Source organism: Moschus berezovskii, chromosome 6 (genome assembly GCF_049115385.1).
Source record: "Moschus berezovskii isolate FMDL1 chromosome 6, NW_MosBer_1.0, whole genome shotgun sequence".
Lineage (NCBI taxonomy): Eukaryota > Metazoa > Chordata > Mammalia > Artiodactyla > Moschidae > Moschus > Moschus berezovskii.
In genome coordinates, this window is record NC_142465.1 from 54,766,324 (window position 1) to 54,786,198 (window position 19,875).

A 19,875-nucleotide genomic window follows, 5' to 3' on the forward strand; every position below is an offset into this window, starting at 1 on the left:
GTAAAAACTGATGAAATTTTCTTTTCTGTTTGCAAAAGGAAGTACCATTAATCAACAAAATAATAGTAAATTAGCTCTAAGGCCCTAATACCTTCTACTAACTACCTGAGAAATAGTACACATTCATTTTTAGAAGGTCACAGATACAAATTTCTTGTGATACCTGACCAGAATTCTGCAAGTTTATCAAGATTTCAGGAATACTCAGTTCAGTTCAGTTCAGTCATGTTTGACCCTTTGTGACCCCATGGACTGCAGCATGCCAGGCCTTCCTGTTCATCACCAACTCCTGAAGTTTACTCAAACTCATGCCATCCAACCGTCTCATCCTCTGTCTCCTTCTCCTCTTGTCTTCAATCTTTCCCAGCATCAGGGTCTTTTCAAATGAGTCAGTTCTTTGCATCAGGAGGCCAAAGTATTGGAGTTTCAGCCTCAGCATCAGTCCTTCCAATGAAATTTGAGGGCTGATATCCCTTAGGATGTACTAGTTGGATCTCCTTGCAGTGAAAGGGACTCTCAAGAGTCTTCTCCAACACCATAGTTCCAAATCATTGATTCTTCAGCGCTCAGCTTTCTTTATAGTCCAACTCTCACATCCATACATGACTACTGGAAAAAACAGGTTTTACCAGATGGACCTTTGTTGGCAAAGTAATGACTCTGCTTTTTAATATGCTGTCTAGGTTGGTCATAATTTTTTTCCAAGGAGCAAGCATCTTTTAATTTCATGGCTGCAGTCACCATCTGTGGTGATTTTGGAGCCCAAAAAAATAAAGTCTGTCACTGTTTCCATTGTTTCCTCATCTATTTGCCATGAAGTGGTGGGACCAGATGCTATGATCTTAGTTTTCTGAATGTTGAGTTTTAAGCCAACTTTTTCACTTTCATCAAGAGGCTCTTTAGTTCCTCTTCACTTTATGCCATAAGGGTGGTATCATCTGCATATCTGAGGTTATTGGTATTTCTCCTGGCAATCTTGATTCCAGCTTGTGCTTCATCGAGCTCAGAGTTTCTCATGATGTACTCTGCATATAAGTTAAATAAGTAGGGTGACAATATACAGCCTTAATGTACTCCTTTCCTGTTTTGGAACCAGTCTGTTGTTCCATGTCCAGTTCTAATGGTTGCTTCTTGACCTTCATACAGATTTCTCAAGAGGCAGGTCAGGTGGTCTGGTATTCCCATCTCTTTCAGAATTTTCCACAGTTTATTGTGATCCACACAGTCAAAGGCTTTGGCGTAATCAATAAAGCAGAAGTAGATATTTGTCTAGAACTCTCTTGCTTTTTTGATGATTCAACAGATGCTGGCAATTTGATCTCTGGTTCGTTTGCCTTTTCTAAATCCAGCTTGAACATCTGGAAGTTCACAGTTCATATACTGTTAAAATCTGACTTGGAGAATTTTGAGCATTACTTTGCTAGCGTGTGAGATGAGTGCAATTATGAAGTAGTTTGAACCTCAGATATGCCTTTCTTTGGGATTGTAATGAAGACTGACCTTTTCCAGTCCTGTGGCCACTGCTGAGTCTTCCAAATTTGCTGGCATATTGAGTGCAGCACTTTCAAAGCATCATCTTTTAGAATTTGAAATAGCTCAACTGGAATTCCATCACCTCCACTAGCTTTGTTTGTAGCGATGCTTCCTAAGGCCCACTTGACTTCACATTCCAGGATGTCTGGCTCTAGGTGAGTGATCACACCATCATGGTTATCTGGGTCGTGAAGATCTTTTTTGTATAATTCTTCTGGTGTATTCTTGCCACCTCTTCTTAATATCTTCTGCTTCTGTTAGGTCCATACCATTTCTGTCCTTTATTGGGCCCATCATTGCATGAAAAGTTCCCTTGGTATCTCTCATTTTCTTGAAGAGATCTCTAGTCTTTCCCATTCTATTATTTTCTTCTTTTTCTTTGCATTGATCACTGAGGAAGGCTTTCTTATCTCTCCTTGCTATTCTTTGGAGAATTCAAATGGGTATATCTTTCCTTTTCTCCTTTGCTTTTCACTTCTCTTCTTTTCACAGCTATTTGTAAAGCCTCCTCAGACAATCATTTTACCTTTTTGCATTTCTTTTTCTTGGGGATGGTCTTGATCACTGCTTCCTGTACAATGTCATGGACCTCCATCCATAGTTCTTCAGGTACTCTGTCTATCAGATCTAAACCCTTGAATCTATTTCTCACTTCCACTGTATAATCGTAAGGGATTTGATTTAGGTCATTCCTGAATAGTCTAGTGGTTTTCCCTACTTTCTTCAATTTAAGTCCGAATTTGGCAATAAAGAGTTCATGACCTGAGCCACAGTCAGCTCCTGGTCTTATTTTTGCTGACTGCATAGAGTTTCTCCATCTTTGGCTGTAAAGAATACGATCAATCTGATTTCGGTATTGACCATCTGGTGATGTCCATGTGTAGAGTCTTCTCTTGTATTGTTGGAAGAGGGTGTTTGCTATGGCCAGTGTGTTCTTTTGGCAAAATTGTTAGCCTTTGACCTGCTTAATTTTGTATTCCAAGGCCAAATTTGCCTGTTACTCCAGGTATTTCTTGACTTCTGACTTTTGCATTCCAGTCCCCTATAATGAAAAGGACATCTTTTGGGGGTGTTAGTTCTAGAAGTTCTTGTAGGTCTTCATAGAACCATTCAACTTCAGCTTCTTCAGCATTACTGGTCAGGGCGTAGAATTGGATCTGTGATATTGAACGGTTTGCCTTGGAAATGAACAAAGATCATTCTGTCGTTTTTGAGATTGCATCCAAGTACTGCATTTCGGACTCTTGTTGACTGTGATGGCTACGCCATTTCTTCTAAGGGATTCCTGCAACACACACACACACACACATATATATTTTTCATATTCTTTTCCATTCTAGTTTATCACAGGATATTGAATATAGTTTGTCTAGTCAAAGCTATGGTTTTCCAGTGGTCATGTGAGTTGGACCATATGGCAAGGCAGAGTGCCTAAGAGTTGATGCTTTCAAACTGTGGTGATGGAGAAGAAGACTCTTGAGAGCTCCTTGGACTGCAAGGAGATCAAACCAATCAATCCTAAAGGAAATTGACCCTGAATATTCATTGGAAGGACTGATGCTGAAGCTGAAGCTGCAATACCTTGGTCACCTGATGCAAAGAGCCAACTCATAGGAAAAGGCCTTGATTCTGGGAAAGATTGAGGGCAGGAGGAGAAGGGGGCGACAGAGGATGAGATGATTAGATGGCATCACCGACTCAATGGACATGAGTTTAAGCAAACTCCTGGAGATAGTGAAGGTAGGGAAGTCTGGTGTGCTGCGGTCCATGGGGTCGCAAAGAGTCATACAGGACTGAACAACTGAACAACAACCTGTACTACACAGTAGGCTCTTGTTGTTGATCCATTCTATATATACTAGTTTGTATCTGCTAATCCCAAGCTCCCAATTCATCCCTCTTCCACCTCCCCCTTCCCCTTGGCAACTACAGGTACCTTTTCTATGTCTGTCATCATAAAGTCTTGATAACTTGTACATATTTTCTTAAATTCATCAACTTCACACATTTGTATGTCTATTAACACACCCTGAACTTTTCCAACAGGATAGATACTTTAAATTAACACTGCACATTCAGGGGTTTGAAGTTTATTTTTAGAAACTATGCTATGTTTACTTTACATTAAGGTTATTGCTAGCTACTACTTCAAATGGGTTAGATAGCAGTTCAGCTTTTCTTGAACATAGGTAATACTAGTCCTTGCCAGGTTGACTGCACTTTCAGTAATATTTATTGCCCCTAGATCTATTTTTGAAGGTGATTTTTAACAATATTTCATTGGTTTATTCATATTTTTAACAATTCTTGAGTCTGTTCTGGAAATTTGAATTTTCTGAGAGAACAATTTATTTCAGTGGTATTCAAAAATTTTCAGATATATCCCTTCTCTCATTCCCAGTTTCATGTTTTTGTTTTTTCTACTGCATTAAATTTTTTCATTTATATTTATTTGTATATTTTTATATTTATTTTATTATTTTACTGTTTGCTTTCCCTTCCCTTACCTACCATCTTTGGATGTGTTTATCAGCTCTGTTTTTCTGTTTTGCAATTACTAGATTGTTCATTTCAAAATTATTTTCTTCCTTCTGTTATCCTGCTTTTTTTCTTTCTTCAGTTGAAAAGTTGGTTTAAATTTTTTACCATTTCTTCTTAATAATAAAACCATGGAAATATGTTAATTTTCCTCTACAACACTGATCATACTTTGAAAGCATACTGTTTTTACTCTTTGCTATTTAGGTTTTTTACTTAATTTAGTAGTGATAATAAGAGAGTGGGTGCATGGAATTTTAATTACCAAGTGGTAAAGATTTGATTTGACTTTTAAAATTTTACCTATGTAATGGTTAAAATGATGTTCTGTTGTTTTAATTATTGTTTCCCTGGTTAATAGTGAGGATAAGATATATTTCAACAAATTTACTGCTTTTTTGTGTGTTCCTCTTCTGTAAATTGTCCATATTTGTTGTAGTTTTCTATTCATTGTTTATCTTTTACTTTTGATTATAAGACTTTTTAGTTTACTTTATATAGCGATCATTTATGTACATTGAAAATCTATTCTAATTTTTGGCTGATTTACTAATTTTATTTATATTGTCTTTTAAAGATTCTAAATTTTAGTAGAGCTAAATTTATCAATCATTTTTATAGTTTGGTGTGTGCATTGGTATGTGTGCATGGATGTATTCTTTAAGAAAAATTTACTTGGATAATCCTGTTGGAATCAGTTAAAATTATATGAATCTATAGAATAAGTAGGAAGGACATGTTACAATTTGAGACTTCCCACCAGTGTGTGTATAGTAAGTTGCTTCAGTCATGTCTGACTCTTTGCGACCGTATGGACTGTAGCCTGCCAGGCTCCACTGTCCATGGGATTCTCCAGGCAAGAATACTGGAGTGGATTGCCACGCCCTCCTCCAGGGGATCTTCCTGCCCCACCAGTACATGTTACAGATTATCCCATTAGCAATTATTGTTAGATCTTTACTTAATGACTAATCTGCAATGCCTCTTCTGCCAAGATCAGACTTTCCTTTACGTGTGGATCTAGTTCTTATTTCTTGCCTTTCACGTGTCATTTAATAAAACTGTAACTTTCATAGTTAGTATTTATTGTGTCAGTTCTAAAGATTTATAATATGTTTTTATATTTAGAAAAAAAAGTCTCCCTAACTTGTTCTTTTCTTTAGGAAAAACCCACTGACTTGGCTATTCTTGGCCCTTTGCTTTTCCCTGTACATTATAATTAATTTGTTAATTGCACTAAAATCTCTTTTGGAATTGGAATCAGAATTTTGTTGTATTTATAGAATAATTTGGGGATAATTAACTTTTAAAATATTGAATCTTTTAATCTATTTATTGGCATTCAAGTTGTGTCCAATTTAATTCTATACAAGCAAGGAAAATGCTGTGTTTGTCTCCTGTGGCCATGTGTGATATCCTCTAGGGCACAGGTTCCAAAAAACACTTGTCAATGGAAAAATGTAAAAAACCATTGAGTGACAAAAACAAAGTACAGAAGAAAATGGGTTGTAAAATACCATTGAGGTCTGACTTAATGTCTTTCAATAAAGCATTATAATTTGATCCATAATGTTTGAAAATATTTTATCAGATTTTCTGTAAAGGTTAGGTTTGGCCACATGTAGCAGAGATTCAAAATAACAGTTACTTAAGAGAAAATTTTATTTTATGCTGAACTAAAGTTTTGAATGAAGCAAATTCTTCACTTGTCTGCACAATCCAGAAGAGGAGGAAGAAACAATAATTGATGAAAGTTTCTATTACAAGAATAATCTGTACTTTAATCAAAGATTTTCTCAACAAGAATATAAATTTGACACAATTGAAAGTGATGAAAATGAAAATGGCTTATTTATCAAGAACTAGCTTCAAGACACAGACACAGAATACACAGAAGAACTGTACAAAAAAGATCTTCACGACGAAGATAATCATGATGGCGTGATCACTCACCTAGAGCCAGACATCTTGGAATGTGAAGTCAAGTGGGCCTTAGAGAGCATCACTACGAACAAAGCTAGTGGAGGATATGGAATTCCAATTGAGCTATTTCAAATCCTGAAAGATGAGGCTGTGAAAGTGCTGCACTCAATATGCCAGCAAATTTGGAAAACTCAGCAATGGCCACAGGACTGGAAAAGGTCAGTCTCCATTCCAATCCCAAAGAAAGGGAATGCCAAAGATTGCTCAACTACCTCACAATTGCACTCATCTCACACGCTAGTAAAGTCATGCTCAAAATTCTCCAAGCCAGGCTTCAGCTATATGTGAACCGTGAACTTCCAGATGTTCAAGCAGGTTTTAGAAAAGGCAGAGGCACCAGAGATCAAATTGCCAACATCCACTGGATCATGGAGAAAGCAAGAGAGTTCCAGAAAAACATCTATTTCTGCTTCATTGACTATGCCAAAGCCTTTGACTGTGTGGATCACAATAAACTGTGGAGAATTCTGAAAGAGATGGGAATACCAGATCACCTGACCTGCCTCTTGAGAAACCTGTATGCAAGTCAGGAAGCAACAGTTAGAACTGGACATGGAACAACAGACTGGTTCCAAATAGGAAAAGGAGTACGTCGACGTTGTATATTGTCACCCTGCTTATTTAACTTATATGCAGAGTACATCATGAGGAACGCTGGGCTGGAAAAAGCACAAGCTGGAATCAAGATTGCCGGGAGAAATCTCAATAACCTCAGATATGCAGATGACACCACCCTTATGGCAGAAAGTGAAGAGGAACTCAAAGGCCTCTTGATGAAAGTGAAAGAGAGTGTGAAAAGGTTGGCTTAAAGCTCAACATTCAGAAAACTAAGATCATGGCATCTGGTCCTATCACTTCATGGGAAATAGATGGGGAAACAATGGAAACAGTGTCAGACTTTATTTTTTTGGGCTCCAAAATCACTGAAGATGCTGATTGCAGCCATGAAATTAAAAGACGCTTACTCCTTGGAAGGAAAGTTATGACCAACCTTGATAGCATATTAAAAAGCAGAGACATTACTTTGCCAACCAAGGTCCATCTAATCAAGGCTATGGTTTTTCCTGTGGTCATGTATGGATGTGAGAGTTGGACTGTGATGAAAGCTGATCGCCGAAGAATTGATGCTTTTGAACTGTGGTGTTGGAGAAGACTCTTGAGAGTCCCTTGGACTGCAAGGAGATCCAACCAGTCCATTCTAAAGGAGAGCAATCCTGGGTGTTCATTGGAAGGACTGATGCTAAAGCTGAAGCTCCAATACTTTGGCCACCTCATGTGACGAGTTGACTCACTGGAAAAGAGTCTGATGCTGGGAGCGGTTGGGGGCAGGAGGAGAAGGGGACGACAGAGAATGAGATGGTTGGATGGCATCACCGACTGGATGGACATGAGTTTGAGTGAACTCCGGGGGTTGGTGATGGACAGGGAGGCCTGGCGTGCTGTGATTCATGGGGTCACAAAGAGTCGGACACGACTGAGCGACTGAACTGAACTGAGCTTCAAGACTTAGTTTCTTTGTGTTCATTAACCCAAAACAATTAAGTCATAAACTTTACCCAGTCTCAACCAGTTCCGTGCCCTCCAAGACTCATTTTAAAATCACCTAGCTCGGGCCCTAAAACCCTATATTTATCTTGTCTTGATTTTCTTCTTCTGAGTCATCACTCAGACTGTCCAGTTTGTGTCTTTCCTTACCAGAGTAACTCTAGTAAACCTAGTTTTCATTGATCAATAGGCTTTTATGGTATTATTTTTGGGAAATGGAAACTTATATTTACAAAATACTGTTATCAATACAACAGTGTGTATTGATCATATCTGAATGCTTTTAATTTTTTCCTTGAGAGTTTATCAGGTACTGTTTATTTCCTGAGGGAGTTTCATTTGTCCTGGGTCTTGTTCTTGTCTAAGAATATTTTCCTCTTCCTGGATCACAACATTGTCATGATGAAGGGGTTTATATTACTCCATGAAGCTATGAGCCATGTCATGCAGAGTCACCCAAGACAGACGGGTCACAGTGAAGAGTTCTGACAAAACGTGGTCCACAGGAGGAGGAAATGGCAACTCACTCCAGTATTCTTGTCTGGAGAGCACCATGGACCCTATGAAAAGGCAAAAAGATATGACACTGAAAGATGAGTTGCCCTCAGGTTGGAAGGTGTCCAAATATCTTACTGGGGAAGAGTGGATGGCAGTTACTAATAGCTCCAGAAAGAATGAAGTACCTGGGCAAAAGCGGAAATGATGTTGAGTTGTGGATATTGTCTCGTGATGAAAGTAAAGTCTGATGCTATAAAGAACAATATCACATAGGAACCTGGAATATTAGACCCATGAATCAAGGTGAGTTGGTCATAGTCAAGCAGGAGATGGCAAGACTGAACATTGACATCTTGGGAACTAAAATGAACAGGAATGGGTGAATTTAATTCAGATGACCATTATATCTATTACTGTGGGCAAGAATCACTTAGAAGAAATGGAGTAGTCCTCATAGTCAACAACAGAGTCTGAAATGCAGTACTTGGGTGCAATCTCAAAAACTACCAAATGATCTTGATGCATTTCCAGGACAAATTATTCAGTATTACAATAACCCAAGTCTACGCTCCAACCACTGATGATGAAGAAGCTGAAACTGACTGATTCTATGAAGACCTATGACACCTTCTAGAACTAACACCAAAAAAAGATGTCCTTCTTATCACAGGGGATTGGAATGCAAAGTAAAAAGTCAAGAGATACCCAGAATAACAGGTAAGTTTGTCCCTGGAGTACAAATGAAGCAGGGCAAGGGCTAACAGAGTTTTGCCAAGAGAATGCATTGGTCATAGCAAACACCCTCTTCCAACAACACAAGAGACGACTCTACACATGGACATCACCAGATGGTCAATAATGAAATTGGATCGATTATGTTCCTTGCACCCAAGGATGGAGAAGCTCTATATAGTCAGTAAAAGCAAGACCTGGAGCTGACTATGGCTCAGATAATGTTCCTTACTGCAAAATTCAGACTTAAATTGAAGAAAGTAGGGAAAACCACTAGACTATTCAGGTATGACCTACATCAAATCCCTTATGATTATACATATGGAAGTGACAAATAGATTCAAGGGATTAGATCTGATAGGCAGAGTACCTGAAGAGCTATGAATGAAGGTTCACAACATTGTACAGGAGGTAGTGACCAAAACCATCCTCAAGAAAAAGAAATGTAAGAAGACAAAGTGGTTGTCTGAGGAGGCTTTACAAATAGCTGAGGAAAGAAGAGGAGGGAAAGGCAAGGGAGAAAGGGAAAAATATACCCAACTGAATGCAGAGTTCCAGACAATAGCAAGGAGAGATAAGAAAGCCTTTTAAAGTGAACAATGCAAAGAAATAGAGGAAAACAATAGAATGGGAAAGACTAGAGATCTCTTCAAGAAAATTGGAGACATCAAGGGAACATTTCATGCAAGGATGGGTACAATGGGCATAGAAATGGTAAGAACCTAACAGAAGCAGAAGACATTAAGAAGAGGTGGCAAAAATACACAGAACTATACAAAATGGTCTTAATGACCTGGATACCACAATGGTGTGGCCACTTACCTGGAGCCAGACAACCTGGAGTGTGAACTAGTTGGCCTTAGGAAGCACTGTTAAGAACAAAGCTAGTGGAGGTGATGGAATTCCAGCTGAGCTGTTTCAAATCCTAAAAGATGATGCTTTGAAAGCGCTGCACGTAATATGCCAGCAAATTTGGAAAATGCAGCAGTGGCCACAGGACTGGAAAAGGTCAGTTTTCATTATAATTCCAAAGAAGGACAATGTCAAAGAATGTTCAAACTACTGTACAGCTGCACTCATTTCACATGCTAGCAAGATTATGCTCCAAACCTTTCAAGCTCAGTTTCAGCAATATGTGAACCAAGAAATTCCAGATGTACAAGCTGGGTTTGGAAGAGTCAGAGGAACCAGGAGATCAAATTGCCAGCATTTGTTGGATCATGGAGAAAGCAAGGGAGTTCCATAAAAACCTCTACTCTGCTTCACTGACTACGCTAAAGTCTGACTGTATGGATCACAACAAACTGTGGAAATTTTTTGAAGAGATGGGAGTACCAAACCACCTTAACTGTCTCTTGAGAACTTAGTAGGCAGGTCAAGAAGCAACAGTTAGAACCTTACATGGAACAATGGTCTGGTTCAAAATTGGGAAAGGAGTATTACAAGGCTGTATGCTGTCACTCTGCTTATTTAACTTCTATGCACCATACATCATGCTAAATGCCAGGCTTTCAACAACCTCAGATACGCAGATGATACCATTCTAATGGTAGAAGAGGAAATAAAAAGCTTGATGAGGGTGAAAGTGGAGAGTGAAAAAGCTGACTTGAAACTCTACATTTAAAAACTAAGATCATGGCATTTGGTCCCATCACTTCATGGCAAATAGAAGGGGAAAAAGTGGAGCAGTGACAGATTTTCTTTTCTTGGACTCCAAAGTCACTGCAGATGGTGACTGCAGCCATGGAATTAAAAGACGCTTGCTCCTTAGAAGAAAAGCTATGACAAACCTAGACAGTGTATTAAAAAGCAGAGAGACAAAGTTCCATATAAACAAAGCTATGGTTTTTCCAGTAGTCATGTACAGATGCGAAAATTGACCATAAAGAAAGCTTTGCGCCAAAGAATTGCTGTTTGAATTGTGGTGCTGGAGAAGACTCTTGAGAGTCCCTTGGACAGCAAGGAGATCAAACCCGTCAATTCTAAGGGAAATCAACCTTGAATATTCACCAGAAGGACTGATGCTGAGGCTGAAACTCCAATACTTTGGTCACCTGATGCGAAGAGCGGACTCATTGGAAAAGACCCTGATTCTGGGAAAGATTGTAGGCAGGAGGAGAAGGGGGAGACAAGAGAACGAGGTGATTGGACTGCATCACTGAGTCAATGGACACGAGTTTGAGCAAGCTCAGGAGATGGTGAAGGACAGAGAAACTTAGCGAGCTGCAGTCCGTTGAGTTGCAAAAAGTCAGACACAACTTAGTGATTGAACAAAAACATCCCGTGGCACTATCAGGCAGACATTTAGGAGCCAGAATGTGCTCTGCTCTTCTCTTTTCCTTCTCTCTGTCACTGTGACTGGCATGTTCTGGATGAGATCTTCCCATCACCTTGGTTGTTGTTGGCCTGAGGGTAACTATTCCCCACAAAGCCCTCCTGTTGACCAGCTGTGGACATATTCGGTGAGTGAGAAAAACTAACCTCAAGTTTTTACAGTCACTTAGAGTATAGGATTATTTGCTACTTCAGCATAACGTAGATTTCCCTGACTGATACTGATGTTTAGAGAAGTGTCTAACATGAACTTTGAAATGAGTTTGCCCTCAGAAAATTAATTTAGTAAAATCTATCCATAACATGGTTATTGTCTATTTTGGGAGTCAAGCAAGACATTGTAAATGTGGTCTGGAATGTCCAAGAACTGTCCTGGGAACAAGTAGTTCTGCTTCACAGGACAGAAATTAGTGTTCTCCTCCAGAGTTACAGTTAGAAAGGCCCTTGAGAACCAAGAGTTCAATCAGGAAGGGTTTTGTCCTTATGCTGAAGGCAGCAGGAATCTGGGCAATAGTTTTAAACATTCGTTTTTCCATTCAACACAAAAATACTCAACAGTGCCATGCTCATCATTATTTTTACTGAACAAGATAGACTTTCTTCCTCATGGCAAGATGACAAGCCATGTCCCTGATGCTGTGGTCATATCAGCACACCCGACTCAAAAGTCTCTCAAAGGACTATCCTTGCTTATTGCCTTAAAAGTTACTATGAGAAAGTTTGGATCAACCACTGGTGGTGTATTCATTCCATAAGAAAGTACAGAGCTACGTGCAAGTTCTGTGACACAGTCAGCTTAGAAAAACAAGGTCTGAGTGATACGGGCCAATTTCCAGTTTAAACAAAAAATATTACAGGCTTGAAAGCTATCTTGTGATTAAAATAGATGTTGAGGTTTTGATGAAAGGAATTTAAATAATCTGTGCAGTTGAATTTGGATTCCTTGTCCTGATATTGTAGCTGCTTACCAAAAAGGAAAATACTAGTTTTTAGAAATGGAGTTGTCCAGAGAAAATCCCTTGAAAATTTGCTAATAAAGCAATACTGCCTACATGACCTATTTTTAAAAGGCAGAAGTGAAACTGCATTTCAAGAGAGTGAACAGAGGAGGGAGCTGCAGATAGAATTTTAACTATGTGAATACATTTGTTTTGTTTGAGATTTCTGATATATGTTAATATAGGTGCTTACATTGATTTAAAAACTATGTTACACATAAAATTATATGTTTCTGTATCTGAGAATTAAGAATGTTTGCTTGAGGGGAGAAAGAATGTCACAAGGTTAATTCTAGATTTGTCTTTAAAAGGTACCTGTCTTCAGCAATTATAACAAATATACCACCCTGGTGGGGATGTTGATAATGAGGGAGGCTATGCATGTGTGGGAGCGGGAGGTATGTGGGAAAACTCTGTACCTTCCCCTCAGTTTTGCTGTGAACTGAAAACTGCTCTGAAAAATAAAGCATATTGCTCTTCCCTGGTGGCACAGTGGATGAGAGTTTGCCTGCCAACGCAGGGGACACCGGTTCGACCCCTGGTCAGGGAAGATTTCACATGGCTTGGAATAACTAAATCTGTGTGCTATGGCTACTGAGCCTACATGCCTACAGTCTGTGCCCACAACAGGATAAGTCACCACAATGAGATACCTGCACACTGCAATGAGGAGAAGCCCCCATTCGCGGCTAAAGACAGTCCATGGGCACCAACAGAGACCCAGTGCAGCCAAAAACAAATAATAACAGTAAATTAAAAAAATTAAAATAGTGTATTAAAAATCACTAAAGATATAAGTAATCTAACAGAAGTAACAAGCTTGATCTAATGTTTAATATCTCTCTTTTATAATGTATAGGAATAAAATGTGTAGTGAATAACTTAAAGAAAGATGTTGGTGTTCAGAAATGAAGAAGTCACCCTTTTGTAAGCAAACCATGCTTCTCAGGTTACTCCAATCTAGGAGGCAAAACAGATAAAACAATTATAAATAATAAACATTTCTCTGGCTCTGCCACCATTCACACTGCATGTACATTTGTTTCTGATATTCCTGCAAAAAGTGGCTTACACGTGAGAAGTCGTCTGTTATTATTTGCCTCCTCTTTAACTTTGCTCTCCTGGAGAAGAAAATGGCAATCGACTCCAGTATTCTTGCCTGGAGAATTTCATGGCCAGGGGAGCCTGGAGGGCTACAGTCCATCCATGGAGTCGCAAAGATTTGGACACAACTGAGTGACTTTCACTTCACTTACTTTGCTTTGCTGGGGAGTCTTCTTTGTACAGTACTTAGATAAGCCCTAGTGCGGGTGTCATCACTGCTGGTTCTGGGGCAAGTGTACACTGATACTGCCTGCAATATTGGCATAAGTGTACTAATATTTGTGCCAAGGTTGTCTTGTCACTGCTAATACCACTGGCTTCATATCCATTGACTGGACAAAATATGCCACTTATATATAGCTCCTTCCTTCTCTATTCATTTTTCTTCCTAAACAGATCTCTTTAGTCTTATTTCCATCAGGCCTCAAAATATGCTCAGTCTTGCTTCCATTCTAGAATAAACGCAGTTTAGAGTCAAGCTTGCATCTCAAAAGCTTTTAGGACAATTGTATTATTATTCTTTGCAAAAATCAGAGATGGAGAAAGACTCCTATTATGGAATATATCTGAGATAATATAATTAGAAATGGGACTGGCTCATGGAGGTGAAGATGAAAATATTTCTAGCAGTCTCCTTAAATAGCCCATTATCTTTAAATTTTCTTCTCATTCAAATATACGAATAGAGTTGTACAATATTGCTTTCTGGTCTAACAGTAAGTCTTTTTATACATATGTGCTGTGCTTAGTAGCTTAGTCATGTCTGACTGCAACACCATGGACTATAGCCCACCAGGTTCCTCTGTCCAGGGGTTCTCCAGGCAAGAATACTGGAGTGGGTTGCCATTTCCTTCTCCAGGGGATCTTCCCAACCCAGGGATCGAACCCAAGTCTCCTGCATTGCAGGTGAATTCTTTACCTTCTGAGCCACCAGAGAAGCCCTTTTATGCATATGAACAAGCTTAATTTAGGCAACATTTACCCCTGGAGGTAATTTGTTTCCTTTGGAATGTGTATGAAAATCTCTCCCCCCCTTCTTTTTGTCCTTCCTCCTTCTTTCTCTTTTACAAGACATTTCTCCATGAGTCTCTAGTGTTTCTCCAAGTCTTGTGAGCAAAGGTATTAACCATCTTTGGTTGGGACTATCTTTCCAAAGATATGAAAGATTCTCTGAGCTAGAGAGATAGCGACAGAATCCTCAAAACCCCGAAAGCAAAGAGAACAAAGAACAATGAGAAAAAAAAAACAAACAGAGCAGAATATCCAAGGACAACAACAAAAGGTGTAATAGAAATATCAGAGGAGAAGAAAGTGAAAAAGGAGAAGAAATATTTGCAACAATGACTGAGAATTCCCATAAATTAACCAGACACCAAAATGCAGACCCAGGAAGCTCGGAGGACATATTTCTAAAAGCTTAGAAATAAGTAGGCTATTTAGTTTGGCTGACTTCTGATAGAAAAAACTATGAAAAAATATTCACAGGTCTTTTTTCTTGGAGAGTTCCAGTTTGCAACAGATTAATTCTTAAATGTGGTAGGTAGTAGAAATGCCAACTTTCTCACTAATTTCAGACTTTAACTCTGTTAAATAAATATATGACTCCTAAAGTTACTCATAGTTTTTCAGATATTTGAAGTCAACTATGATAATCTATCTCATCTCCTTCAGTCTTCTATTTGAAAGCAAATGCATCCATTTCTTTGATGAAATTTCAACTGTCCTCACATGAAATGGTTTTGATTCCAGTCACCATCCTATAGTTTTCTTTGAAAAAGTTCCACCATAATATGTGGCATTCAGTATTTCTATACACTAGCAAGTTTCAATTGTTCAATTGTAAACTGAAAAAATACCCTATACAATTTAAAATAGTTCCATAAAAATAATTTAGGATAATTCTAACTACAAGCATGTATAGAATCTATACACTAAAGCTAAAAAACACTCAATAAAAAAGAAAGACCCAAATGAGTGAAAAGAGATACCATGTTCATGGATTAGAAGACTTGATATACTTAAGAAACCAATTTTTCTCAAACTGATATATGTATTTAAATGAATTAAAATAAAAATCCAATAAGGATATTTTGTAGATACAGATGAGATTATTCTAACGTTACATGTAAAGATACAGGAACTGTAACAGAACAATTTTGAAAAAAAAAGAATTAGAAGAATGATAGTACTTGATTTTGACTTATGATAAAGCCACAGGAATCAGAATAGAGTCATACTGGTGAAACAATGGAGTCATTGATTGATGGAACAGAATACAGTCAGAAAATAGATGCACAGATATATAGTCAGTTGAATTTTGACAAAGGTGCAATGGCAATTCAATGAAGAAAGGGTACTTTTTCCAACAAATGGTATTGGAATAACTCGATATCCATATTTAAAAATATCCTAATTTCACAACTTACACTAAAGTTAACTCAAGATAGATCATTGGTATAACCATGAAATTATCAAGATTTCAGAAGTATACATAGAAGAAAACCTTCTTGACCTTGGGTTTGGGAAACAGTTTTCAGAGACAACACCAAAGCATGATCTCTCAAAAAAATGGATAAATTGAACTTCATCAAAGTTAAAAAATATTTGCTCTGCAAAAGACACTATTAAGAGGATGATAAAGAATAGGCTGGAAGAAAACACTTGCAAATCGTATACCTGACAAAATAATGTACCCAGAACTCACAAAACTTGATGGCAAGAAAACAAATACCTAGTGAAAAAATTGGCAAAAGACCTGAATGCAGATAGCAAATAAGTACAAGATGTTCAACATCATTAGCCACTAGGGAAATGTGTGTTAAAACTACAACACGCTGATTAGAATGACTAAAGAAACCAAAAAAAAAACAAACAAAAAACTAAAACAAAAACAAAAGGCCCCTTAACACTACCAAGCACTACTAAGCATGTGCATATTTGGAACTCTCTTACATTACTGCTGGGAAATGCAAAACATCCCAGTCACCATGGAAGATAATTTGGCAATTACTTATAAATGTAAACATATATTTAGTATGACCCAGCAACCCCTTTCCCACATTTTTCCCTAGAGAAATGAAAACTTATATTCATGCAAAAAACTACAAAAAAGTTTACAGCAGGTTTATTCATAATCGCTGAGAACTGAACACAACCCAAGTGACTTTCAATGGGCCAGTGCATAAACTATGGTAATTCCATCTATGCCACCGAGTCAGCCATTTGTCTAAATAGCATCACTGACTCAATGGCACAGAATACTGCTTAAGAATTAAAAAACCGAACTATTGATACATACAACACAAATTAATCTCAAAGGCATTATACTGGTGAAAGAAGTTTCAGATCGCTAGATGCTATATGATTGCATTTACTAATAAATGACATTATGGGCAGGGCAAAACTATAGAGATAGAGGAGAAATCAGTGGCTGTTAGGGGCTAAGGTCTGGGAAGGACTAGCCTGTGAAGGGGTAGCAGGAGCGAAATTTTTTAGAGGAATGAAGTTATTTAGTATCTCAATTGGGGAGATGGTTACACGAGTCTATCAGTTCAGTTCAGTTCAGTTCAGTCGCTCAGTCGTGTCCGACTCTCCGCGACCCCATGAATCACAGCACGCCAGGCCTCCCTGTCCATCACCAACTCCCGGAGTTCACTCAAACTCATGTCCACAGAGTCGGTGATGCCATCCAGCCATCTCATTCTCTGTCGTCCCCTTCTCCTCCCGCCCCCAACCTTTCCCAGCATCAGAGTCTTTTCCAGTGAGTCAACTCGTGGCATGAGGTGGCCAAAGTATTGCAGCTTCAGCTTTAGCATCAGTCCCTCCAATGAACATCCAGGATTGATCTCCTCTAGAATGGACTGGTTGGATCTCCTTGCAGTATAAGGGACTCTCAAGAGTCTTCTCCAACACCACAGTTCAAAAGCATCGATTCTTCGGCGATCAGCCTTCTTCACAGTCCAACTCTCACATCCATACATGACCACGGGAAAAACCATAGCCTTGACTAGACGGACCTTGGTTGGCAAAGTAGTGTTTCTGCTTTTTAAAATAGTATCAAGGTTGGTCATAACTTTCCTTCCAAGGAGCAAGCGTCTTTTAATTTCATGGCTGCAATCAGCATCTGCAGTGATTTTGGAGCCCAAAAAAATAAAGTCTGACACTGTACTGGTTACAAAACTCAAAGAATTTTACATAAAAAATACTCTCTCCCAAATTTACACACACACATGCACATAATATATATGTATTCCTATTGACATGTATACAAACACATATAGACATATATTTATTATTATACTGGTGGATTATGCTTGGGTGTATGCATTTGTTGAAATTCATCAATATTTAATATGGGTACATTTAATTGTAAATTGTACCTGAACAAAATTGATTTAAAAAATGTGGCAACCAGACAGAAAAGAATTAACATAAGACTTTGGGTTCTTTAAAACTAAGAAACACATTGAGGCAGACGCGAGAGACGCCCGGCTCCCGGCGGCGCAGACGCGAGAGACGCCCGGGTGCCAGCGCAACCGACCACGTGCAGAATCGTGGCTGAGAGGAGCTGCCCCGTGCCCAGGGTTAGGGCGGTGGCCGAGAGGAACCGTACCACGTCCAGGAGGCGGTGGCTGCTTGGGCACCGGAGGGCCGGGAGGAGCTGATCCACATTCAAAGCAGGAGGGGCGGCCTTGAGGAGATACCCCTCGTCCAAGGTAAGGTGCAGCGGCTGCGCCTTGCTGGAGCAGCTGGGAAGAGATACTCCACGACCAAGTGGAATATAAGAATCCAGTGTTCTGGGGAGGAAGGAACAAGACGGCGAGACCACTTTCTTCCCCACAAATTCATCAGAAGAACATTTGAACGTGGAGTAAAGTCCACAAAACAACTTCTGAATACTGGCAGAGGACATCAGGCTCCCAGAAAAGTAGCCCATTGTCTTCTAAAGGAAAGAGAAGAAATCCAGCTCCACCCACCAGAACACTGACACATGCTTCCCTAACCAGGGAACCCGGACAAGTCACCTGTCCAACCCCACACACAGCCAAGAAACTACATAATAAAGAGAACTCCACAAACTGCAAGAAGAGGGAAAGGCCACCCCAAGCAAAGCAATATAAGCAAGATGAAGAGGCAGAGAAATACCCAGCAAGTAAAGGAACAAGATAATTGCCCACCAACACAAACAAAAGAAGAAGATATAGGGAATCTACCTGATAAAGAATTTCGAATTTTGATGGTGAAAATGATTCAAAATCTTGAAAGTAAAATGGAGTTACAGATAAATAACCTGGAGAAAAGGATTGAGAAGATGGAAGAAAGATTTAATAAGGACTTAGAAGAAATAAAAAAGAGTCAATATACAATGAATAATGCAATAGATGAGATCAGAAACACTCTGGAGGGAACAAACAGTAGAATAACAGAGGCAGAAGACAGGATAAGCGAACTAGAAGATAGAATTGTAGAAATAAATGAAACAGAGAGGAAAAAAGAAAAACGAATTAAAAGAAATGAGGACAATATTAGAGACCTCTGGGACAATGTTAAACGCTCCAACATTTGAATCATAGGAGTCCCAGAAGAAGAAGACAAAAAGAAAGACCATGAGAGAATACTTGAGGAGATAATAGTTGAAAACTTCCCTAAAATAGGGAAAGAAATAATCACCCAAGTCCAAGAAATCCAGAGAGTCCCCAACAGGATAAACCCAAGGCGAAATACTCCAAGACACATATTAATCAAATTAACAAAGATCAAACACAAAGAACAAATATTAAAAGCAGCAAGGGAAAAGCACCAAATAACACTCAAGGGGATTCCCATAAGGATAACAGCTGATCTTTCAACAGAAACTCTTCAGGCCAGAAGGGAGTGGCAAGATATACTTAAAGTGATGAAAGAAAATAACCTACAGCCCAGATTACTATACCCAGCAAGGATCTCATTCAAATATGAAGGAGAAATCAAAAGCTTTACAGACAAGCAAAAGCTGAGGGAATTCAGCATCACCAAACCAGCTCTCCAACAAATGCTAAAGGATCTTCTATAGACAGGAATCACAGAAAGAGTGTATAAACTTGAACCCAAAGCAATAAAGAAAATGGCTACGGGATCGTACTTTTCAATAATTACCTTAAACGTAAATGGGTTGAATGCCCCAACCAAAAGACAAAGGCTGGCTGAATGGATACAAAAACAAAACCCCCATATATGTTGTCTACAAGAGACCCACCTCAAAACGAGGGACGCATACAGACTGAAAGTGAAGGGCTGGAAAAAGATAGTCCATGCAAATAGAGACCAAAAGAAAGCAGGAGTAGCATTACTCATATCAGATAAAATAGACTTTAAAACAAAGGCTGTGAAACGAGACAAAGAAGGAAACTACATAATGATCAAAGGATCAATCCAAGAAGAAGATATAACAATTATAAATATTTATGCACCTAACATAGGAGCACCGCAATATGTAAGACAATTACTAACAAGTATGAAAGGGGAAATTAACAATAACACAATAATAGTGGGAGATTTTAACACCCCACTTACATCTATGGATAGATCAACTAAACAGAAAATTAACAAGGAAACACAATCTTTAAATGAT